The following is a 27,160-nucleotide window of genomic DNA, read 5'->3' on the forward strand; positions in this document are numbered from 1 at the left end:
GAATTGCTAGTCTTATAATCTCTGAAAGAGGCACTGGTTCTACATTCAGGAAACATCTTTGCATTCATAGAGAAAGTTAGTAGATAGTTCTATTTATGCAAAAGCATCTAGGGCAAAGAATGGCACCTGTTGAATTAACATAGGTCATATTTTGTCAGCATGAATTCACATAATTATTCAAATGACTTATGCTTTTGTTCTTAATAAAATTGATTGAAATAATTATGTTATTTGCTCTTCAATTGGACTGACCCTTTAGAATGGAAAGCATCCATATTACAGCATTATGAAATTTATGGCTGCCTTCGTATGTAAGGATATTTGGCCTACCTATTGATTTCAACAATTTGGTTTGTCACCCACTTTGGCCATTGGGAGTCCAATGGAACTTCTTTTTAAATAAAAAACTAAAGCTATTCAGAGAAGCAGCCCAGTCTTTCATTTCCAGTGGAATCATAAAAGTAAAAATCTCTTCAGTATTTTTTTTTTTAGTGAACTTGATGCAGAAGCTCATGTTCTATTTAAATTATATTTTCCCCTTGGTGGACTCAATCAAATGATATGTAAATCATGTAAATTTACTGGGGAGATTGACATGTTGCTTGATATTTGTTTGCTTTGGTATTAAAATAGTTGTTTAACATAGTCATTCATTATTTCCAATTAGCCTGACCTATACATTTCATAAAGTAGATTAAAAAATCCATTAAGAATCCATAATAGTCTTAAATCATATAAAGAAAGTTTTTGCTAATTGAAAAATAGGAATGGTTTTCAAAGATTTCAGGAATTATATAAACATTTTCTTTATACTATTCACAAGTATAGATATTATAAACCCAAGATCAGTGGGAATTTATAAAAAAAACTGTGGCCAAGTGTATATAAGTGTAGGTGAGTTGACTGAGGTTGAATCATAATCCATCAATTTGCTGGGAGGGTTAAATTAGAATAATGTAAGCAAAACACATATCAAATCTACCACATAGTGAGTGCTCAATAAATATAATCTGCATATGCTAGATTTTTCTTCATCATATAAAATATAGATCTACATTTAAGAAAGAATGGTGACCACATTAGTTTAAAGGAGGGGGGCATCATCAATATGTACCAATAGTTATTTAATGCATGTCTTCTTAACTGTAATATTAACTTTCTAATTAGAGTGTGGCAGTATGATTTTATTACAATAGAGATGATAAGAATCATGGAATAAGAGATAACTTAATTTTTTAATAGCTTTTATTTCCCTGGATTTGGAACCTGACTTTATTTGTTCATTTATCAAATAATCATGCAGGTCTGCTACCTAAATACTTGTGGCAATTCAGAAAAATAAGTTAAAAAAAAAAAAGAGATGTAATTCCTACTCTCAAAAATATCACATTTTTAACTGGGAGAGGAAGAAAAATAAAAAAATAATTATTTTATTTATTGCACCATAATAAACTCAGTTCTTACCAGTGAAATAATTAAGAAATAATCAAAAAAAAAAGAAATAATCAGATAATTAAGGCAAAGTTTTATTTATTTGATTTTTTGTGTAAGGCGATTAGACTAAAAATATTCTTAGAAGGTAGAGGGTTTAATGCTAAGTGAATTAAGTCAGACAAAGAATGATAAACACTGTATGATTTCACATATATGTCAAATCTTAAAACAAAATAAAACAAATGAACAAACAAAACAAAACAACTCATTAAAATAGAGAACAAATTGATGGCCGCCAGAGGGGGTGAGTGAAAAGGTAAAGGGGAATATAGTCAATAATAATGTGAAAAGTTAATGGTAATTAGACTTAAAGTGGTATTCACTTCATAACATATATAAATGTTGAAGCACTATGTTGTTCACATGAAACTCATATAATATTGTATGCAATAAAAAATTAAAAAATGTATCTTGACATTTGCCTGATTCTCAATTCTCTAAATGAAACATCCGGTATAAACAATAAAATCTATTAGTTAAAATACTCAATGTAATAGGCCAACCCATAGAGAGTCCATGAAGTACATAATGTTTACTAAATTTAAAATTCGAGAGATGTAAAGCAAAACGACAATGAGGTACCATCTCACACCTGTCAGAATGGCTACATCAACAAACCAACAAATGACAACTCCTGGCGAGGATGCGGAGAAAAGGGAACCCTCGTGCACTGCTGGTGGGAATGCAGACTGGTGCTGCCACTGTGAAGAACAGTATGGAGTTTCCTCAAAAAATTAAAAATGGAACTTCCATTTGACCCAGTGATCCCACTTCTAGGAATATACCCCAAGAAACTAGAAACACTAATCAGAAAGAATACATGCACCCCTATGTTCATAGCAGCACAGTTTACCATAGCTAAGATTTGGAAACAGCCTAAGTGCCCATCAGCAGATGAGTGGATTGACAAACAGTGGTACATCTACATAAAGGAATACTACGCTGCTGCAAAAAGGAAGGAACGCCTACCATTTACAACAGCATGTATAGAGCTGGAGAGCATTATGTTAAGTGAAATAAGCCAGTCAGAGAAAGATAAACATCACATGATCTTACTCATTTATGGATTATAATGAACAACATAAACTAATGAACAAAAACAGATCCAGAGACAGAGAAGCATCGATCAAACCATCAAACCTCAGAGGGAAGGCAGGGGAGGGTGGGGGTAAGGGGGAGAGATCAACCAAAGGACTTGTATGCATGCATATAAGCCTAACCACTGGACACAGACACCAGGGGGGTGAGTGCATAAATGGGGGGGCAATGGGGGAATAAGGACACATATGTAATACCTTAATCAATAAAAAAGGGAAAAAATAAATTTAAAATCATTTATTACAAAAGATAAAATAAAAAGAAAACATTTTGTTGACTGAGGTATACAAAGTTCCCACATGGCTTTGGCATATAGTACTGTACAAATTGATCATATTATTATGATTTTGAGGGAGTGAATAAAAACAATCTTCATATAGCAGCTGTTTCCCATATCTTTTTATGAGATTCTGCAGATATTGTAATTAGCGCCAGCTCTTGCCCAACTTTCCACTGTGTTAATCATAAATGATTTTACCAGCTTTAAAGCATATAGCAGTCTGTGGAATGACAATAAGAAGATTCATGCATATTTAAACAATAACATGTTGATCCTATAATATTTCATATATTACCGAAAATTAATGCATTGGGCTATGGAATCTGAGATGAGATTTTGATTTAAATAATAAAAATTATTCTTACTAAATATTCAGAATAATAATCAATGTTGTACTAAAGCCATGATAAACAACAAACATAGAATCTCAGAATTGTTTTTCAAGGGTACATTGTAGAAATACATATCTTAGCTGTCATTATATCTTTTAAGAGAATTTGCTTTTCCTTTGACCATCTAGGAATATAGTCCAAAAGCATATTATAGCATTTAGATCCCAAATTTAAAATTATAGAGACCATTATAAACTTTTGAACAATAATAGATACAGAGGCAGAGCTGCCTCAAACAGATTGTCAAACTGCAGCAGGAAGGCCGGGGAGGGTTGGGAGACAGGAGGGAGCGGGGTAAGAGATCAACCAAAGGACTTGTATGCATGCATATAAGCATAACCAATGGACATAAGACACTGGGGGGTAGGGGAGACCAGGGGATTGTCAAGGGCGGGGGAAAAAAAAGGACACATATGTAATACCCTTTGTAATACTTTAAGCAATAAAAAAATTTAAATAAAATAAAATAAAAAATAAATAAATAAAATTAAATAGGAAAATCCCTGCAAACAGTTCATAAATGTTTACAATCAAGATCACTGATGACCCTGGAAGGGGAATTAGAATGGAATAGAGTGAGTGAATTCATACGGGATTGAAAGAACTTGAAGAGTGAAATAAAGAATGGAAGGCATCTTGTATATAGAGTCCCCTATGGGGATCCATTATGTGAAGAAGGGTTATAGGACAACTGTACTTAAGATTTGTTTTTCAAAAAAAATGAGTTAAAGATGTTGGCAAAAGAGTGCTTTAATGTAGGCAAGGGCTATGGAAATGGCAGGTGTAACATGCAGAGTACAGGTGCACAAGCCACTGTGAGATGCACAATATGAAAATTTCATAACCCCAAACCTCAGTTTCAAATTAGTGGGGAAGAGAAGAAATCTAGATAAGGCAAAATGGAAGAAGCTTTAAAATATGTACATGCAAAGTGCTACTGGTATAAGATAGAACCATGCAATCATGTCCATGGCATTAATGGAACAGAGAACATTTCACAGTAGGTGGTATTCAATCTGAGTCGTAAAGGAGAGTATAGTTTTAATCTGTAAAAAAGAAAGGAGTCCATTCTTGGTCAATGGGTGAGCATGTCCAAAACAGCAGCATGGCTTGGTGAATGGTTCATAGTGGGTTTGATTAGGTTGCATGGATTAATCTATTTGAATGTCAAGATGGGCTGGTGCATTCAGGTTTTATTTTATAAAGTTTTAAATGCTTCTTACCATATATGTAATTATTTTTCTAAGAACTGAGAAGCAGCACGTTCCTGCCTGTATTTTTGAAAAGTAATTGCAAAAACAGTGTGTAAGAGGGAGAGGGGTTATTTCAAGAGTCAAGGTGAAGGGTAATGAGGATAGTGAAAGAAACTATTTAGTGGGAAAAGCAGATTGTAGAAATACCAAAGAGATGGAATAGACATTTTTACAGCTTCAGTGCTGAAGGCTGAAGGCCAAGGATAAATGAGACTATGTTAAATTTTTGTTTAGCATAATGACATCTGGTGACCAGTTATAATGCTTAACACACTCTCTTTTTATGACACTCCTCCAGAGAACTCTTTCCATTTAGGGATGAGGACACTGATGGAAAATAAGTTTTCTATGCAGTTTGAGATGAAAGTTTGAGGTGAAGATATAACATCAACATTCTTGGAATATCCTTTACATTACTTCATGTAACACTTGGAAATATATATCAGAGTGGTATATGGGTATTAAATGGTGAGTACTCCAAATATTTTATAAAGTTAAGGAGATTACCAACTTGAGAAAACAGAAGGTAGTTAATGTATTATTAGTTTATCAATTTGATCAACAAGACAACTATAAAAACAGGTTGATAGAATTAAGTTGCTGAATCACTAAATATAAAGTCCAAATTAGGTTATAAATATATTTTTAAAAGTGCTTAGATGCAAGCAGTTCAATATCAAACTATAAATTACAATCAAATTTTACTGTATTTCTTTCTAAAAAAATGAAAAGATTTCAAGCAAGCTTGCCATGAAGTTAAATGGATTAGTTAGGCATAAGTTGCCTCTGAACAATAAATACACTGAAAAAAAAACCACCCATACACTTGTTTCCACCACTTAAAAAAATGAAATTAGATGTTGAAAAGACTGCAGAAAGAAGGGATTTAATAAAAGAGAGAAAAAATGTCAGAGATAGGAGGATATAATCACACAAATCAAAGGTCAAACTAAGAAATAATAATTTAAAATGTTTTAATTTATTTTAGAGAGAAAGAAGGGAGGGAGAGAGAGAGAGAGAGAGAGAGAGAGAGAGAGAGAGCGCAATGTGTGAGAGAGAAACATTGGAACCTGCAACCTGTGTATGTGCCCTGATCGGGAATTGAACTGGTGACCTTTTGGTGCATGGGATGATGCTCATCCAACTGAGGCACACTGGCCAGGCCAGAGAGTCATTCTTAATTATCTTTCCTCAATTTCAGAATGAATTTAGAACTCAGCTAAATTATCATGATGAAGAATTAGTTTCTGGTACAGGAGACTTTATTAACTCATGTAACAAGTTAGCTCCTTACTTTGTAGTCTAGACATACCATCTAACATTCTGAATCATGATAAATTTTCAATAACCTTGTTTCATCAGTCAACACATATTTATTAAATGTTTTTCATGTACATAGGCTAGGCAACTTTCCAGGGCATATACAAAATATATAACATGTTCTTAGGATTCTGAATATATAACTAGGGAAATAAACGTGAATTTCATGAAACAACTCTAGTCTTTGGTTTGACTAAAGAGCACAACAGAAGGTAAGAAGAATGAAATCATTCTAGGTTGGAATAATTAGAGCTGGAATTTGAAGGATGAATAGAATTTGAGAGATATATCTTAAATATATTCCTAGAAGCTAATGCATGCTTTTTGAGGTGGGTTTACATGTTTCCAAGTTAACACATTGGACTTAGTGAAGAGGTAGTCAGGTTTACATGTATGTTGACTATTATTAAGAGACAGTTTTTAATTTTTTTTCTGAGCCTTTGATAATTTGAGTGAGAGTCAAAAAAACGAAGTGGGAAAAAAAAACAAGGCAAGCAATAAAAGGCTAGCATTGTCATCATCATAGTTTTTGGACATTTCTTTTATCTAAAAATAGGAACAGGTGGTTTCTGAAATCCAAGCCAGATACAAACATAAACTATCACTTTGAGACCCAGCAATTTCCCACAAAGATTATAGTACTCTTTAGTTGCTAGCAAGTGTTATTTGACAAATGGAACAAAAGACCCTTAAGTTTATATTATTACTATCAGAAAATAAGAGGTTTTGATAAATTAAATAGAAAAATCTCAAAGCTTAAATTGTTACTAATCTATTCATTACCATTAGGTATTAACTTGGCCGAAATGATCCCTAGATTCCAATGCAGAATAAGATTCAGTTTTATCGATCAGAACACTTAAATCATGAAAGATCAATAGTCAGAAAGGTGGATCATAAATTACTAAAGCTACAGTGAGAGAGTCATTAACATTTCTTGCCTCAAACCTTCAATTTGATGGCAGGAGACAATTTAGGAGAGGTTGTTCCTATGGGGAAAAGTCACGACAGATAAAAGTATATGAAAATACTTATTTTCTAATTGCATATAATATTCTTTTTATGTACGGCAATGCACCATACTACTCTCAGTGTTTTTTTCAAATTTAAAAATTTTACATTGAAATTGTGGAGTTTAACTAGTAACACTATTAATATCATTCAGTAGCAGAGTAGTATCTCATAATCAGAGAAATGTGTGACAGATTTATCCCCAATGAATAGTTTCCTCCATGCCAATTTACCAGATTCTATGCAAATCAGTTTTCAGAAAAACTTTTACCATTCCACTTATCTTTGATGACTACATTGGCAAGATGTACACTCTTAGATCTTACCTAAACACAGACTTATTTAAGATGATGTATACACTTGAAACCTGTATAATTTTATTAACCAATGTCACTCCATAAATTCAACAAAAATTAAAAAAGAAATATTATACAAAAATGCATTTTTGTTTACCAAAGACAACTTAAAACTATAGCAAAATATATTTGACTAGAGGCTCGGTGCACAAAAATTTGTGCACTCGGGGTGGGGGGGGATCCCTCAGCCCGGCCTGAGCCCATTCACAGTCCAGGATCTTTTGGGGGAGGCCCACCTGTCGACTTAGGCCAACTCCCCGGGGGATCAGGCCTAAGCTTGCAGTCAGACATCCTTCTGGCAGCCAGGGAGCCCTCAGAGGATGTCCGACTAAAGGCTTAGGCCCCCAAGGGATCAGGTCTAAACCATTAGTTGGACATTCTTAGTGCTGCCATGGAGGTGGGAGAAGCTCCTGCCACCACCTCTACACTGGCCAGCCATGAGCCAGCTTCTGGTTGAGTGGCATTCCCCATATGAAAGTACACTGACCACCAGGGGGCAGCTCCTGCATTGAGTGTCTGCCCCCTGGTGGCCAGTGCACATCATAGCAACTGGTCATTCTGTCGTTCAGTCAATGTGCATATTAGCCTTTTATTATTATTATATAGGATGTCCCTATTCCTCCCCTTTTGCCCCCTCTACCCAGCTCTTGCCCCCCACTTCTCTCTGGCCATAACCATACTGTTGTCTGTGTCCATGGGTTGTGCATATATTTTCTTTGGCTAATCCCTTTAAATTCACTTCTTTAAATTTTTATTTTCAGATAAGTGCTTATAACTGTACTATTATATATTTTCTATTATATCATTTAGAATTAAGATATTTTTAAATTGAACCCTGGTAAATTTTAGCACAATTTAATAAATTATGCTAGAAGCAATTAGGAGATTTTTCATGTAATGCATACACATTTCAATTAATATTTTATTAATTTTTAATTTTTTAATATTTTAATTTGAAATAATCTCATACATGTAAAAACAACTATAAAATACTACAGCATATTATATGTACCCTTCACCCAATTTCTTAGGTGTTAATAATTTATTTATTTATTTATTTATTTTTTAAATATATTTTATTGATTTTTTACAGAGAGGAAGGGAGAGAGATAGAGAGTTAGAAACATTGATGAGAGAGATACATCGACCAGCCGCCTCCTGCACATCTCCCACTGGGGATGTGCCCGCAACCCAGGTTCATGTCCTTGACCAGAATCGAACCTGGGACCCTTGAGTCCGCAGGCCGACGCTCTATCCACTGAGCCAAACTGGTTTCGGCAGGTGTTAATAATTTAAACATAACCATTATACAACTAACAAAATTTGGAATATATTTTTCTTATAATCTCTTTAATGTTACTTAATCCATTTACTTTGTTTTTGTTAATTTTCACCCAAAGATATTTTTCCATTGAATTTTAGAAAGAGTGAAGGGAAAGGGAGAGACACATTGATTGGTTGCTTCCTGCACATGCTTTGATAGGGACTGGGGATCAAGCCAGCAACTGAGGTACATGCCCTTGACTGGAATCAAACCTGGGACCCTTCAGTCCATGGCTGATGCTCTATCTACTGAGCAAAACAGGCTGCAGCTTAATTCTTTTAATCTATATGTGTCTTTATATTTAAAATGGGTTTTGTTTTTGATTCACTCTCATAATCTGTCTTTTAATTGGTGCATTTATGCCACTGACTTTCAGAGTGCTTACTGATAGAGTTACTACCATATCAGGAGGCTTCTGGGGTTTCTAGGGCGGGCCTGTGCTGGATGGTGGCGTGCTGGTGGCTCGCGCTGTCCCACCCTGCCTGCAGTATGCAAATTAGACACCATCTTTGTTGGTGGTTAATTTGCATATTGTGCTGATTAGCCAATGGGAGGTGTAGCGAAGGTACGGTCAATTACCATGTTTGTCTATTATTAGATAGGATAAGTTGTTAGGAGAACAAAACTGTTGAAAGTAAATTTATATTGTCTTTATGGTAACATAAAAGGAAAAAAAATTGTGGTAGAAAAAACAACATTGTTATATATTAAAGAAATATACTTCCCCTATAACTGCATGTAATATCAAAATAGAAGAGAATCAATAAAACCAATAAGCTCACTTTAGAAGAAAAACATAATTTTCTTTAGCCCAGAACTCTGAAAGCTTTTAACTTGTAATAAAATAAATTTTATTTAGTGGGGCTCTAACCAAGACATTAAGGGTGCTGCTTTTTATATTCTATAATTACTAAAAAATGAGCCTCATTCCATTTTATTCTGCCACTGAGAATAACAAACCTTCTGGCTGTGAGGTAGTAATTTAGCATTTTTAAACTTCAAGTGATTTATTTGGCAAATTTCAGTCACTTATGAAAATAATTCCTAATCGACATATTCATAGCCGAAAGGAAATCAGGACTAGTCTAATGGACATCAGGGTGTGCCTAATATTAATTTTCTTCTGGAAGTAACTCCATAAGTGTGTAACCTTGTGTGAAGTTTACATAAATTTGCCTAATGCAGTTTATCTTCAGCTTTACCTTTACATATCTTTTGAGACGGATTTTTCTAGTTTGAAATGTAGATAATTACTTATTTCCAAATGGCAGGCCATGAGATTTAACTGGAGAATGGTTTCTCAAAGTAATATATAAAGTTTAAAATAGTTGTTTTTAATTTTAAAAAGATCATAAATATGGTCAAGTCATCTTTGATAAAGCAATGAAGGCAATACAGGCAATACAATGGAGCAAAGATAGTCTCTTCAAAAACTGGTCCTGGGCTTGGCCAGTGTTGCTCAATGGTTGACCTATGGACCAGGAGGTCACGGTTTGATTCCTTGTCAGGGCACATGCCTGGGTTATGGGCTCAATCCCCAGTAGGAGGTGTGCAGGAGGCAGCCAATCAGTGATTCTCTCTCATCATTGATGTTTCTATCCCTCTCTCTCTCTCCTCTGAAATCAATAAAAACATTTAAAAAATATTTAATACTCTTTGTAATACTTTAAGCAATAAAACAAAATTTAAAAAAATAAATTAAAAAATAAATTAAAAAAATAGTCCTGGAACAACTGGGCATCCACATGTGAAAGAAAGAAAGAAAGAAAGAAAGAAAGAAAGAAAGAAAGAAAGAAAGAAAGAAAGAAAGAAAGAGAATCTAGACACCTACCTCATGCCCTTCACAAAAGTTAATCAAAATGGATCATAAATATAATGCAAAACTATAACATTCATAGAAGATAATATAGAAAATAACTGTTCTTCATCCAATCTTATAACTGAATATAAATTATGGCATAAATACATTTTAGTAATATGAAAGAACCTAGATGACCTTGGGCATGACGATGACTGTTTAAATACAACACCAAAGGCATGATCCAGGAAAAAAAATAGTTAATAAACTGCACTTCATTAGAATAACTTCTGTTCTGTGAAAGATGACATCAAGAGAATTACAAGACAAGCCACAGGCTGAGAGCAAATATTTGCAAAAGACATATTTGATAAATGACAGTTATTCAAAATACAAGGTAGGGCAAATGTAGGTTTACAGTTGTTTATGTGGAAAATAATACAATAATTATTAAATAATAATATAAGAATAAACTCCATGTTTTGCTTATTCAGAACTGTAGACCCACTTTTGCCCCACCCAGTATACACAAAACATTTAAAATTCAACAATAAGAAAATTAAAAAAACTGATTTAAGAAATTGATTTTAATAGATAACTCCTCAAATAAGATATACAGGTGGCAAATAGGCATATGGAATGATGTTCCACATCGTATGCCATCAGAAAAATAAAATTTGCAGCAAGGAGACAACAGTACATACCTATTAGAATGACCAAAATCCAGAACACTGAAAACACCAAATAAAAACCACTGACGAGAATATGGAGCAACACATACTTTCATTCATTGCTAGGGAGAACACAAATCGATGCAGCTACTTTGGAACACGGTTTCTTACAAAAGTGAACATACTCTTACTAGACAATATAGCAATCTCACTCCTTGGTATTTGTCTAAAGGAGTTGAAAATTGCTGATTGCAGCTTAACAACATTTGGAAGCAAACGAGATACCTTTCAGTAGGTGAATGGATAAATAAAGTGTGATGCATTCAGATAACAGAGTATCATTCAGTGATAATGAGACATGAGCAACCAATCAAGGTATGGAAAGACATGGGAAGCCTTAATTGCATATTACTGAGAGAAGCCAATCTAAAAAGGCTACCTACTATATAATTCTAACTTATGACATTCTTGAAAAGGCAAAATTACAGAGTCAATGAGAAGATCAGCGGGTTTGAGGCGTGATGTGGGGAAAGAAATGAACAGTCAGAGCACAGAGGATTTTTAAGGCAGTGAAACACTTTGTATGATATTGTCATGATAGGTATATGTTATACTTTTGTTCAAGCCCATTGAATGGACAACATCAAGAGTGAACATTAAGGTAAAGTATAGACTTTGGGTGATTATTATTTCTCAATGTAAGTTCATCCTTAGTAAATGTACCATTCTGGTGAGTGAGGTTGATAATTGGGTGGCCATGTATGTGCAAGGGCCAGGTGTATATGGGAAATTCATGTAACTTCTTCTCAATTTAGTTTAAACCCAAAACTGGTCTAAAAAATAAAGTTTATATGAAATTTAAAAAAATTCATATGCCTTAGTACATTTAATGTTAATTCATTTTGTCTGGAAGTGCCTCTAAAACTGTTTAGGGTAAAATTCTATAGAAATCAACAATATCTTGGCACATACAAATATAATTATTGACTCACAAGATCAAGATCAGCCAGGCTTTTAGCATTGCATATTAATATTATGTGTAGATATTTGAACCCCTTTACATTGCTATGGACCATGTAATTAAATAGAAAGGTAATAATTAAGTTACTTTGTCTGGGATTTACATTTATTACCAGCTGAGCCAAATTAATGAATATACTAGTAAAATTAAATTTTATGCCCTGTGTTTGAGGATATTTTGAAGTTTTACTAGTATAAAGATACTCCACATCAAAAACTTGAATTGCTTGGAAATTCATCAAAGTGAAGCAAGTATAGCTCAGGTTAGGCAAAATTCAAGCTCTGGAAAATTACATCAATAGCATAAGGGCTTTATTTTTTATTTACATATTTAAAACCATTTATTAATAAACCACTAAATATCAGAAACTAGGTTAGACAATCTAGATATATAAAAGCCAAGTGACTGAATGGTGGTGGTGGGGGAGGGGCGGGCGGTCAGCCAACCACCTGTGGGTCCTCCCCTCTGCTGGCCCTGCCCCCAATCATCCCCCCACCCCCCGCACCCCAATCACTGAAGTGATTCTAAGTAAGTAAATGCTCTCCAGCCTTCATAAACCAGAAACCTGAATGACGAGTGGCATTCAGTCAGGTGTCCAGGAGAGGTGCCCAGCACAACCACCATCTTCCTGTGTTCTCTCTCCACTGCTTACTTACCACACCACACCACGGCCTCTCTTCAGAGGGCTTGTCAGTAGGGAACTAAACCGCATTACCTGTCTAGAGAGAGGCTTAGAAACGGAAGCTGTAAGTGTCCCTGACACTAAAACAACTTTGAAGCTTCAACTCATCTGAAAGCCAACAGCAAACGTGTATACACCTTGCAAAGATCTTTGACACTAATAATGTCCCCCAGCCGGACCTGCCCTGGATCGGCCCCTGCATCCCGCGGTGGGGAGCTGGCTGGACCCCACCCATGCACAAATTCCTGCACTAGGCCTCTAGTAGAAATATAAGGAAGGATGAGCTAAGTTTCTCTTTAAACATACAGACATTCACATATGTACTTATAATATGGTAGGTGTAATAATGTTATTAAAAACAATAGCTTACATAACATTTATGTAACAAATACTGGTCTAAGTTCTGTACTGACCTTAATTTTATCTTCAAAATGATTTTATGAGGTAAATTTACTATCCTCACTTAATGCATGAAAAAATAGTTACCATGTGGCAAATACTTTGTTCACAATAACACAGCTAATGTCTCTTATTAAAGAGCCCAATCAAATGGCTTTTTTATACACCAATAATGAACTCAGAGAAAGAGAAACAAAACAAAATAAAACAAAAAACAATCCCATTTATAATTGCACAAAAAATTAAGATACCTAGGAATAAACTTAACTAAGGAGGTAAAAGACCACTACTCAGAAAACTATTGAAAAAAGAGATAGAGGAAGACATAAACAAAAGGAAGAATATACTGCGTTCATGTATTGGTAGAATCAACATCATTAAAATGTCCATACTGCACAAAACAATCTATAGATTCAATGCAATTCCCATTAAAACATCAATGGCATATTTCACAGACCTGAAACAAACTCTCCAAAAATTCATATGGAATAAAAAAGACCTGAATAGCCACAGCAATCGAGAAAGAAGAACAAAGTTGGAGAGATCACAATACCAGATATTAAGCTATATTACAAAGCCAGTGTTCTCAAACTGCCTGGTACTAGCACAAGAACAGACATATAGACCAATGGAACAGATCAGAGAACCCAGAAATCAACCTAAGTCATCATGCTCAACTAATATTTGACAAAGGAGGCAAGAGCATACAGTGGAGTCAAGACAATCTCTTCAATAAAGGGTGTTGGGAAAACTGGACAGATACATGCAAAAAAATGAAACTAGACCACCAACTTACACCATACACAAAAATAAACTCAAAATGGATAAAGGACTTAAACATAAGATGGGAAACCATAAAAATCTTAGAAGAAGCTATAGGCAGCACAATAGCAGACATTTGTTGTAGCAATATCTTTACTGCTACAGCACCTAGGGCAGTGATGGCGAACCTATGACACGCGTGTCAGAGGTGACACACGAACTCATTTTTTTGGTTGATTTTTCTTTGTTAAATGGCATTTAAATATATAAAATAAATATAAAAAATATAAATCTTTGTTTTACTATGGTTGCAAAGATAAAAAAATTCTATATGTGACACGGCACCAGAGTTAAGTTAGGGTTTTTGAAATGCTGGCACGCCGAGCTCAAAAGGTTCGCCATCACTGACCTAGGGCAATGGAAACTAAGGAGAAAATAGACAAATGGGACTACATCAAAATAAAAAGCTTCTGCACACACAGCAAAAGAAACCATCAACAAAACAATAAGAGAGCCCACTGCATGGGAGAACATATTTACCAATATGTTCTGATAAAGGTTTAATCCAAAATTTATAGTGAACTCATACAATTTAACAAAAGGAAGATAAACAATCCAATAAAAAAATGGGCAAAGAACCTACTTTTTGAAAGAGGACATAAGGAAGGCCAAGACACATATGAAAACATGCTCAAAGTCACTAATCATCCGGGAGATGCAAATCAAAACAACAATGAGGTACCATCTCTCACCTGTCAGAATGGCCATCATCAACAAATCAACAAATGACAAGTGCTGGTGAGGACGCAGAGAAAAAGGAACCCTTGTGCACTGCTGGTGGGAATGCAGACTGGTGCAGCCACTCCAGTATGGAGTCTCCTCAAAAAATTAAAAATGGAACTTTCATTTGACCCAGTGATCCCACTTCTAGGAATATATCCTAAGAAACCAGAAACACTAATCAGAAAGGATATGTGCAACCCTATCTTCATAGCAGCACAATTTACAATAGCTAAGATTTGGAAACAGCCTAAGTGCCCATCAGCAGATGAGTGGTACATCTACACAACAGAATACTACACTGCTGTAAAAAAAGAAGGAACTCTTACCATTTGCAACAGCATGGATGGACCTATGCTAAGTGAAATAAGCCAGTCAGAGAAAGATAAATATCACATGATCTCACTCATTTGTGGAATATAATGAGCAACATAAACTGATGAACAAAAATAGATCCAGAGACATAAAAATATCAAACAGACCATCCAACCTCAGAGGGAAGGCAGGGAAAGGGGTGTGGGGGGTGGTTTGAGATCAACCAAAGGACTTGTATGCATGCTTATACTAGTAAGCATAACCCATGGACACAGACAGTAGTGGGGTAAGAGCATGTGCTGAGGGTGGGAATGGCTGGGGGAAAAGGAGACATATGTAATACTTTAAACAATAAATAATTTAAATTAAAAAAAAAGAATGTATGAGAAAAAAATGTGTCAAGTCACTTAGGAGTGTTTTAAATCAAGAGCCATAGAGACTCATTGGAGGGACAACTGATAAAATTTTGCAAGAAATTCACAAGTCGCAGCGTGGTGGCTGGCATTTGAGACATCTTTGAAAGATGATAAAATATTTAAAAACAGGGGCTGGGAGTCATGGGCAGCCAAGCAACATAATCAAGTGTAGACGTGGGAAAGCATAGGTTATGCTTGGGAAACAATGGGTTGCCCAGCTTAACTGGAGGAGGGTAAGGTCAACAGATGTCTGTCTACAGGCGCTATGCGTGTACACAAAGGCTAGTTGCTCTTCCTGTTTCCTCAGTAACTCAGGCCTTTGGGTCAGGTGGCTGGGAGCCGGGCTGTCTAATAATGCAGCGTGCAGAGCACACTCAGAGATGAGTGCCATCTTGGCTGTTGCCGGAGTTTTGAGGAGAAAGAAGGCCCTCTTTGGTCCTCAAAGAAGAGAGGAGCAAACATCAATAATGGCATTTGAAAGCACCAGCAAGACACCATAAACCCATATCATAGTTGTATGGATGCTGATAGAGGAGGGGGAATGGATGGAGGCACCGGCATCAGGGGCCAGAGGAAGCAGGTGGCATTCAGCACAGAGGGCTCCAGGCTTCCCTGTTCATTTTCTTCGGCTGCCCCTGCTGCAAAAGAGCCAGGGATTTTCTGAGAAGCAGGAGGCAGCGACATGTTCACATTTGGCTTGTATACAAATAGAGCGAAAAACGTCTTACAGATGTTTCTTGTGTTCTGAGAAATAAAAAATGGGGTGAATGGAGATACGTTATAATCAGAAAATCTTGCTTTAGGCCCCAATCTTTCAGGAAAAAGCACACACAACAAAAAACTGTTGTAAGATGAAAATGTTACACCTAAAAACATATGGGTTTCACAGTAATAACATTTGATAACTTAATGGGATGTTTCTCCTTGGTATCACAGAACTAAAGTGTGTGTGGCTCTTATTCCTTCAAATTGCTACCTCAAGCAATAGATACAATTACATGTTACTATACTCATATCACAAATGGAATAATGGAGGCAGAGAAGTTTTTTTAATGATTTGTTCGAGGTCACTAGATGAAGTGACTTTCTTCTAATCAGAGTTTTATACAGAATTCCTTTCTGAGATACATGTTATATATGGCTAGAAGCACTGTGATTTAGGAAGATCTTGATTACCCTTCTCTACATTTATAAAGCAATTAACATTTTCAAAGCAGTTTCATGTATGTCATCATCCTCATATCAGTGCTACCAGTTAGGCAGGGGGAGCCCTACTTATAAAGATAGATGAAGAGATAGTGGCTTAAAGGACAATAGCATAGGATTTCAGATATATGCAGAAACTAAAAACAAAAAAAAATTAACGAAGTAGAAACAGACTCATGGACACAGAGCACAGAACAATGGGGCCAGGGGGGAGGGAGGTTGGAGGACTGTAAGAAAAAAAGGGAAGGGATTAAGAAGTATAAATCGGTAGTAACAAAATAGTCACAGGGATGTAAAGTACAGCACAGGGAATACAGTCAACAATATTGTAATAACTATGCATGGATAGTTGAAATATTGGGGCGAATGTTTAGTAAAGTGTATGATTATCTAACCACTATGCGGTACACCTGAAATTAATACAAAATAGTATTAAATGTAAATTTGAATTAAAAAATAAAATTTTAAAAAAGAAACAGTGGCTTGTCCACAGCTCACAATATATAAAGGAGAGAAGGAAAGATTCAGGTCAGGATAACCCAGGGTGTGGGTTCATATACTGTGGGTCCAAGTCCAGTGCTTTTTACACTACAACATGGTGCTTTTTGTATAAACTGTGCTGTGAACAAATGACATTAAGAGACCTAGTGAAAATAATAGATATCTGGAAATGAAACTTTTTATTCAGTGAATAAATAATACCAAACTACAGATCAAAGTTAGCCTATATAATAAAAGCATGATATGCTAAGTGTCCAGTCATCAAAGCGTAATATGCTAATGAATGCTAAGGCAGCTCAACTGCTCGCTATGATGTGCACTGACCACTAGGGAGCAGATGTTCTGACCCATAGGTTAGCTTGCTGCTGGTGTCCGGCTCGGGACTGAGTGAGATGGGCCAGACATGCCCTGGGGCCCTCCCGTGGTCCCTCCCCAGCTGGCCAACCTCCCGCGACCCTCCCCGGACCCTATCGTGTACTGGTGGGTTCCCTAAGGCTTGTTGCGCCCTCTCGCAATCTGGGACTCCTCTGGGGATGTTGGAGAGCTGGTTCTGGTTTCGGCCTGATGGCAGAATGACCAATCACTATGACACTCAATGCAGGAACTGCCCCCTGGTGGTCACTCCCACAGGAGGAGCATTGCTCAGCCAGAAGCTGGGCTCACAGCTGGCGAGCGCAGCAGTGGTGGCGGGAGCCTCTTCTGCCTCCATGGCAGCGCTAACGATGTCCAACTGATCCCCAAGGGCTTCTGGACTGCAGGAGGGTACAGGCCAGGCTGAGGGACCCTCCCCCAGTGCACGCATGTTGTGCACCAGGCCTCTAGTATTCTATAAGTTAAAATAATGAAGGCCCGAAAATTTATGTTGGTGGTAAGAATGAAATGGAAATTCATCTCCTCTATCTTTGACTAATAATGTACTTTCTAGAGAATGTGAATAAGAGAAAATTATGGAGGTAATCCCAACAAAATCTAGTAATCAATTAAAATCCTGTGACACAGTTCAGGATGGGTGATCACCATGACTTTAAAGTCATTTAAAGATGACTCTAATATTCCCAATGATAGAAAAGTCTGTATTTTATTGTCTGTTTACCTACAATTTAAATTTCCAGAACATGTTACCATTTTCAGCAGAGAAATATGTTCATCAGGTAGATTTTACCTGTCTTTTGACAGATGTAATAACAAACGAAATAAAAGTAAAATTCTACAAGCTATAGTTACATTTGTTTGTTTTCTGTCAGGAAGACTAAAATTACTTGTAAATTATGGTTTCAGATTACTTTACCTCCCTGGCCCCCATTACCAAATAAAATTTTATATCCATGCTTTCTTTCTGATTTCCTGAATCTTTAGCCAACATTTCACAGATAAGCCAAAGCCCTCAGCCTGTTAGCACTGAATTGTCTCTGAAACACTTCTGTTTGGCAGCCTTGTAGTCATTACCAACTCTTCCAGTGCTCAACCTGTAGACAGGTCATTTGCTAAAACAGAGGCATTGGATTTGTGCTTGTTTCTCTAATTATTTTTATCTGGCCAAATTGCTGTCCAGATATGCATTTCCACTTTTTTTCACACTACATATTTATCAAATATTTATGGATGAAAATGCAGATGTTAGGTATTGCATTTTAGGAATTCTATTTCATCACCCTTCAGTCAACTTATTCTTTTTCAGACTTGCCATTAGCTCTATGTTTTATTTTTCTTTTACTTTTTAAAAAATATATTTTATTGATTTTTTACAGAGAGGAAGGAAGAGGGATAGAGAGTTAGAAACATCAATGATAGAGAAACATCGATCAGCTGCCCCCTGCAAGCCCCCCATTGGGGATGTGCCCACTACCAAGGTACATGCCCTTGACGGGAATCGAACCCGGGACCCTTCAGTCCGCAGGCCGACCCTGTATCTACTGAACCAAACTGGTCAGGGTTATTTTTCTTTTACTTTTAAGAAGAAATAAATACAAACTAGGGAAAGATGGGTTTTTAACTAATGAGTGAACAAAGCTTTATTTTCAGCTACAGCTGTAATTTGCTGAGATGCTTTCTTTAGCCAAAGGTTGACTCAGGTTACCCCTATGTTATCCTTTGTGAATCAGAGATGCACTAACCAAAAAAAGTATGGGCCCAGTTCACTAAAGATAAAAATACAATCGGAAGGCACTTTAAGTAGATTATATGTTATGAAAAGATTATCTGTCAGGAAGATCAGAAAATAAGTGAATTTAGAATTATGACATCCCACTCAGAACCATCCAGCTATTTGTGACTGGGCTCAGAAATCCATTTCACATTTAATCTCCATGTTTTATGTGATAAAACCCATACAAGAAAGCACTGGAGAGTTTCAATCATCGAAGTTTCCTGTTTATGCTGTACCCTGTCCTGGAAAGAATAATCTAGATTATTGCATTTTAGCAGGTTGTAACCAAAGATAACTTGAAGATGAGGTGCAGTATCAGATAGAGTTGTGATCTTGGCTGTGGATGCACATTAAAGTCAAGTGGAGAGCTTTTATAAACTACTTATCCCTAGGCTTCAGCCAAGACCAACTAAATTAGAATCTCTAGAGGTGGAGTCCAATCAATGTCATTTATCAATGGCTCTGCTGAGGAGTCTATTGTGTATCCAGAAGCAAGAACAACCATGAGGATAGTGATTTCAAGCACAGATTTGGAGGGAGATGACTTAAATTAAAAGTGGCTCCTGACTACCAACTATGAACAAGGTGTTTAATCTTTCTCAGAACTAGTTTTCATCTGTTTCACGGGTTAGATGAGGTAATTCTTGGCATAGATTAAGTATTATAAGTATTATTACTATAATGCAATGGGGGGGGAAGCCACCTAATGTGTAGGTGAAGTGTGACTACATGCACCAACTTCTGAAACTGCATTTTAGTTTCTGGACCCCAATACCTATCACTTCCTGAAATAAAACTTACCCTATTTTCTTTATAGGTAGCATCGTGCCTTCTTGAAGTAATAGAGCAGTGTGATTAAGAGTATGAACTTAGGAGCCAATATTTAACTTCAAATTTTGACTATGCCTTCTCTTAACTCTATAATATTGGCCATAAACACTAAACTTTCTGTCCCTCAATTTGCCCATCTTTAAAATGGGTTACTAACAATACCTGCCTCAGAGGAATGTTGTGATAAACAAATGTGTTAGTACAAGCACTTAGTATGTTCCCAGCACCTTGCAACTTACCAAATAAATGTTAACTTTAAGGATGATAAAAATAAAGATGATATTAACAGTGAAGTCCTTTATTGATGTTTTAATTAAAGCTATCTATTCTCCACGAGTGGAAAAAATCCAGCACTGTGCCAACCAACCATTTCATTGTCCTTAGCTATTCTCCCATACCATGTCCACCAGAACCAAGTGTGGAGAATAAAGTTTTCAAAAACAAGCTTTAAGTTCTCTTATTTTTTTGCCAGTTCAAAGAATTTTGGAAGTAATGATTCAAATCCGTAATTACTTCTTAAAAATGGTTTGAAAGATCATCTTTTATTGATATTAAACTAGTAGCATCTTCTTATATATGCATTTGTTTTATAAATATGTCTTGATCACATATCATATGGTTATATGTGATCAAATATTAATGTTGATATTAAAGGCAAATTAAGAGAATCCACAAGTTATTGCTATGTTGCAATGCTCACATAAAATCTTTTTTGGGAGTTTTGATAAAAATATTCTCAATGATATCCTTAGATATCTTGAGTAGAGATACTTGATTTTCCCCGTAGTGTTGAATATCATATTTAGCATTTTATGACTCTTATTGTACATTTAATAAACATTTAAGATAAAAAATGCTGTACCAGAGAAACTTGTATAACTTATGAACTTTACTATGTGTTTCCCTACCATAGGTAGGAGATAGTGTTTCATCGCAACCAAAATGTCCCTGGAGGATGCCATGTCATTAATCAAGGACCCTAATGGCTAGCACAATTAGTAGCCAGCATATGTTTACAACTAAAGCTGTGGAAATGCTTATCATAAGGATTCACTATAACATATCTCATCTGACGAAAGGCACATAATCTTTTATTGCTTTCCATGCTTTGAGGGCTTTAATTTTTCTAAAGCCAAACAAGGTCTTTTCACATTGTTTTTACTTGACGCTTAATGTGCCAAAAGGTATACTTTCTGAAATAAATACCAGTATGAGCTATTAAAAACACCTCAAGGCAAAGCAGACAACTTATTAAGTTTGACTTTATGAGGCTTCACGAATTGCATCTTGTGGAAAGCAAATAAAATCCTTGTATCTGTCACTGCCTTTTTCTGAATACTTCACAGCTGCCTTTTTTTTTTTTTTTAAAAAAAAGGCCGTCTACTGAAGCTTCTAGCAATGGTTGGTCCATGAAAGAGAAATAAAATGTAGAAGAAAGTGGTGTTAGCACTATATTTTCCATGGGATTGCAAATGCAGGTGTCAGGAGCTTACATGACATTCTCGCTCTGCCATGTTCCAAGTTTGTTATGTATGGAAGAGAGTGCCACCAACCTTTCTTTTAACCGATGTCTCAGTGTTCAACCTGAGAGCCAGCATCTATGAATTCATAACCCTATATATTGAAGGCAGTGTCCATTCATGCATTCAACAAATAGAGTACCTAATATGTTCCATGCAGTATATTTATTAATAAAACATATTAATAAATAAAATGTGATAAGAATCCTGCTTCCATGCAAATTCACTCTAGTGGAGTTCAAACAGATAATAAACAAATAAGTATATAACATGCCAGGTAATTATAATTGCTATGGAAAAAGTAAAGGGACATAGGTAATGCCAGAGTACAGTTGTTATTTTACATAGCTCAAGTAGTTCATATCTATATGACTAGGAAATATATATTTGAATATGAAATATACACATATACTGGTACATATATGTGTATACTAGTATATGCATACATACATTCTCACCTCTATATTTCCCACTCTACATTCTCCTCCAGAAACTTGCCACTTCCTCACAAAAAGTGTTTATGTTCTCTCTCCTTGAAAATAGATGGGCCTTTTTAGTTTCCTTGACTAAAGTAGGACAGAAGTGTCTCTATGTTATTTCTGAAGTTAGGATATGAAAGTGACTCTCTCTATGGATGTTCAGTCTTAAAACTCAGTGACCAGACTATGAGGTATATCCTCACTCATATGAAGAGGAACAGAGGCATAGTACCAGCTAAGCTCTCAATTACCAGGCATGTGAATGATCCACGTTTGAGTGTTTACTCCAGCCCTCGTTTAAACTGTCCCAACTGAACTCATTTGCAGCAAAGCTGAATGTCCCCTTTGAGCCTTGCACCCATAGCAGACTTATAAACAAAATCAATCATCACCATGGCCTTGATCCACTAAGTTTTGGGGTGGTTTGTAAAGCTTATTCAGTGTGTTCCTTCTAATTTTAAGGATTAGATGGCAAATAAAACAACTTGAAAGTAACTTGGATGACTTAGAAAGGAACCACTGTGCTGCCCACCATAGCTACTAAAAACAGCAGCATGAACCATTTTCGTAGGGTTACACCCTTGGTTAGTTGTATGAGGTTGAAGTCTTAGAGAAGATCTGGACATTTCCCCTGGAGTTGCTTTGAGTCCTGTGTTCAGATTTTCCCAGGGCAGCATGGAACCTGAAGCTCTGCTAGTTAAGGATGTATAACTTGGAATGAGTCATTTAACATTTAAGACTTTCTTTGTGTGTGTATGTGTTTGTGTGAGTGTGTATTCACACACATATATACTTATATATATGGTTGCAAGGTTAACAATAGTAATGATAATTGCTAATATTTTGAGTGCATTTTATGTGGTAGGCACTGTACTATGTGTTTAACTTACATCATCGCTTTTGTTCCTAAAACCATTCGGTTTCTTAGGTATTATGGTTATCTCCTTTTTTTTACAGAGGAATAAAACAATTTATTGAGATATCAAGTAGCCCAAGATCTACCGTAAGTATTGGAGTGGTATTTACAAAACCAAGTTTTTGGAGAGCATTGTATGGTCTCTTAATCACTAGGTGGCATACCTAATAAGATCATATACATGGCAGATGTAAAGTGCTGAATACATGTAAATGAACGAAGAAGCAGGACAAGATTGTACATATGGAAGGAGCAGAAGTACTACAGAAAATGAATTGCAAAGAGAATTTTGGAAAGGTTGGCCACTACAAGCACTGACCATACTACTGTTACAAGGTGTGAAGCCAAAAAAAATGAGGAGTTGTGAGACAGGCAGCCCAGATGCCATGTTCCTGCTGGGAAGGATAGTGTTTTAGAGAGATGGGAGAGAATAATCATAGAGGAATGAAGCAAAGGCACCCTCTCTTGGTTTTAGTATCTTGAAGTTGATTACTGGCTTCCTAATGATATCCATGGTTGAACCCCCAGAAATTGTGAATATGTTCCCTTTTATGGCAAAATGGACTTTGCAAATGTGTATGGTTCACTTAAGGGTCTCGAGATGGGGAAATTATCCTGGATTATCTTGATAAATCTGATATAATCACAAAGGTCCGTTCAAGAGGGAAGGTGATATCAGTTGGGGGCAGGGAGGGATTTGAAGATGCTACATTGCTGGTGTGAAGATGGGGAAAGGGACCATTAGCCAAGAATGCAAGAGTGAAGGCAGACTCTAGAAGCTGGAAAAAGCAAGGAAGTGACTTCTCTAGAGCCCACGGGAAGAAAAAATACTAGCCCTGCCCAAATCTTGACTTTAGCTCAGTGAAACTTAATTCAGACTTCTGACCTCCAGGATTATAAGAAAGTTCATCTATCTGTGTTGCTTTAAATCACCAGGTTTACAGTAATTTGTTACAGCATCTGGAGCTGATTAATCTGGTGTATAAGTAGGTAAACACTTGCAGAGGCTTGAAAAAATACACCACTGCCAGCACTGTGACATCAAGACCTGGTTAGACAGCTAGAGAACTTCACATACAAAAATAATTATCAAAATACCTCTAAACTGAAAGTCAAGAGTTTGATATTGCCATGAATGCCCAGTAAAAGTAACGAATAAAGATCCAAATCCTGTCATTTCACAATGAAATTTGGAACCACACCATAAGCTAGAAGACAATGGGGCAATGTCTTAAAATTTCTAGGAGAAAATGCTTTCCAGACTTGAATTTTATACCCACTAAATTATTAAGCAAGGGTGAGGTTAGGCTATAGATATTGTCAAAATATTTTATTGGACATGCGCCATTTCTCAGAATTTTATCGAAGAATGTGCTCTTCAAAATATAGAAGTAAATGAGGAAACAAGAAGATATGGGACCAAGGAAAGAGAGAATTCAAATGTGAGAGAGCTAGTGGCTAGAAGACATAAGTAGGCCCAGAAGGCTGTCTGTATGGATTAGAAAAGAATGGCTCAGGAACAGATAAAATTGATAGACCATTTGATAATTTTGAATGCATTGAGTTGAGATTTAGACTATTTCAGAGGGTTTGGGTGTGAGTTACTGATAGTAATACAGGATATTAAGCAGCAAGCAAACAACAGCAATAAAAACTAGGTCCTACACAGTCCAGGGAGAAAATAGTGAAATAAGATAGGAAATGTAATAATTGTTCTCTGAATGGCTCAGCTGTGAATATTATTTAAATAATTATTTTATGCAAACATTGACTATAATCTAACCAAAATGAAGGCTATAACTATATTAAGAGGATTGGGGAGGGGAATGGAGTGGTGAAGAAGGTACCTTGGATGGAGATGTACAAGAGTAAAACTCCCAAATTCTATAGTAGCAAGTTGATAATGATATCTAAAACTGATAATCATGAGCTAATACTATAAAATATTAATTTAGAAAAGTGAAAGCAGGAAAAATGTAAAAAAAAAAGAACAGCACATATAAATAAATGTGGTGCCTCTAGGGCCTCACAATTGCAAATGGAAAGAATAAAATTGACAACATCTTTTCTTTTGTTATAAACATTGTAGAATTATTTGGCTTTACAATTGGGTCTACATGAGACTTTCATACAATAAGATAATTAAAACAATTTGTTCCTTTTATTTTTACTTCCATTGTGGAATTAAAGAAAATTTTAAAAATGTACTCTTAGAAATGAGAAAGATATAAATTTCTGGTGATAAGTGAAGAGAGAGAGAGAGAGAGAGAGAGAGAGAGAGAGAGAGAGAGAGAGAAAGAATCAGGATGCACAGATCTCTGCTTAGCCAGCAATGAGCGGGGTGTTTTTCCTCATCGCCAATGAGGGAGTTGAACTCACTGATCTCTAAGGCCCCTCCCCGCTGTAATAAGCTGTCTCTCTGATTCCATTGCCATGCACCAGGCACAACAGTATTTAGTTCACATTCTTTTGCTCTTTTTTTTTCAATTGACATGAAACATTTTTTAAAAATCATAGATTCTTACAAATTACTTAAGAAAACAAATAATTGCTAACAGACAGATGCTGAAACTCTTACAAAGGACAAAGTAGAGCAGGTGCAACCTTGTCTAAAAGCAAAAGGGTCTTTGTGAACAAGTCCCAACTTTTACAGGAATCCCCAGATGTTTCCTGGTGTCAGGGATAGTACACGAACTGCAACAAGCATTTCTGCAGCCTACGGCACACTAGCCCCTAGGCTCTGCGTACTCTGCATGGTAAGCTAAAACCAAATAACTCATTCTTTAATTGGAGTTTAACAACCCTTAATATATATTTCATATTTGAAAACTTGGAAAGAAAATTTGTTTCCTACCTACTTATCCTCAATTTTAACCCACATATAGACCGTAAAATAGTAAAGCTGGAGACAACCTTAGTCCAACCTTTCCATCTCAGAGATAAAGAAATCAGGGGCATAGGGTGATTAAGTGGTTTGTCCAGGGTCACACAGAGTGACTGGCAGCACTGCCAGGGTCTCTGCACCATGTTGGTAAAGACGAAGCTACCTACTATTGCCAGGATGAGCTTGTTATTAAAGTTACAGTAAACATAACTTGGAAGAAACCAAGTAAATATAAAAATGGTAGGAAAAGCTTGAGCTCAAACTGTGGATTGCTGGTGGATCTGATAGAAAACAGAATCCGGAAGGCATTTAACCAAAAGCTTTACATCATTGATGGGGTTGTGCCAACTTTTTAATTTGACCGAAATAAAAAATATTCCCTGTAATCAAACACCCTGCCCAGGATTCTGGGCTATAATAAATTAATGAAGTGAGCATCTCCACTCTATTAGATTATCAGTGGCTACCATTTTCCAGGACAGAGATAATAAAACACCATACCACAAAATGCTTTATCAGCAAGTGTTTCTTTAGTGCCAAGTAATTATTAATTCTGGGAAGGAAACATGCTGGTTCAGCTTTGGCAATGCATTTAAAAACCTCCGGCCCTGAAATCTCGACAGCCCCATGCTCCAACTTACCACTCTTACTTTTCCAGCCATACCTCTCTCTTCCTATTGCTTTCTGTAATAGAGACTTTTAGAATAGCAAAACTGGAAGGATGTTACAAGGATTCTCTAGGCTAACAATTCAGGAGGAATAAAGAAAATTGCCTGAAAGAAACTATGATGGCTACTGCTGGTGAAAGCCTCACCACAAAGTATTACAAGACTATATAACACTTTTCCCAGTTGTTTTAGGGCTCCTGTCTGTCCTGTTTCGGAGCTCTTTCCATATTCTTTCAGACCCAGAGCATGCAGACATGCAGACCTACAGCTCCTTATTTGGGCAGGTGCTTTGCAGAATCAAGGACTAGGTTCTCAGATATAAGATTCCATAAAAAGTGTGATCTAGAAAGATGGAAAATAATCTACAGACATGAGAACAGACTCTGTCTTTGTGAGTGGTTCAGATTAGCTGTCTGGGGGATAAACACCACTTCCCGAGGGGATTGTGGACTTCCATCCAGGTTTGGACTGATCAAGCTAAACTGTCCAGATTTTAGCACTCAAAGTCCTGAAGCCCACCCAGGAAACGTTTCATTTCCTGGCAAACTGAAACAATATGTCCTCCATTGTACAAACTGTTGTTATTTTTAGATTTCCAAGTATTTGGGGAAAATCATAGGATTACATTTTGTCAGAC

General features: G+C 36.3%; 1 protein-coding gene across 2 annotated transcripts in view; it reads right to left on the reverse strand.

The window, feature by feature from the left end:
• BANK1 (B cell scaffold protein with ankyrin repeats 1) overlaps positions 1 to 27,160 on the reverse strand; it is a 330,602-nt gene that overhangs the window by 59,983 nt on the left and 243,459 nt on the right. The gene's annotated exons all lie outside the window — the stretch shown is intronic.

The sequence above is a fragment of the Myotis yumanensis genome, unplaced genomic scaffold (genome assembly GCF_028538775.1).
Source record: "Myotis yumanensis isolate MYYU_CA2020_CCGP unplaced genomic scaffold, mMyoYum1.0.hap1 SCAF_1, whole genome shotgun sequence".
NCBI classification, from domain to species: Eukaryota; Metazoa; Chordata; class Mammalia; order Chiroptera; family Vespertilionidae; genus Myotis; species Myotis yumanensis.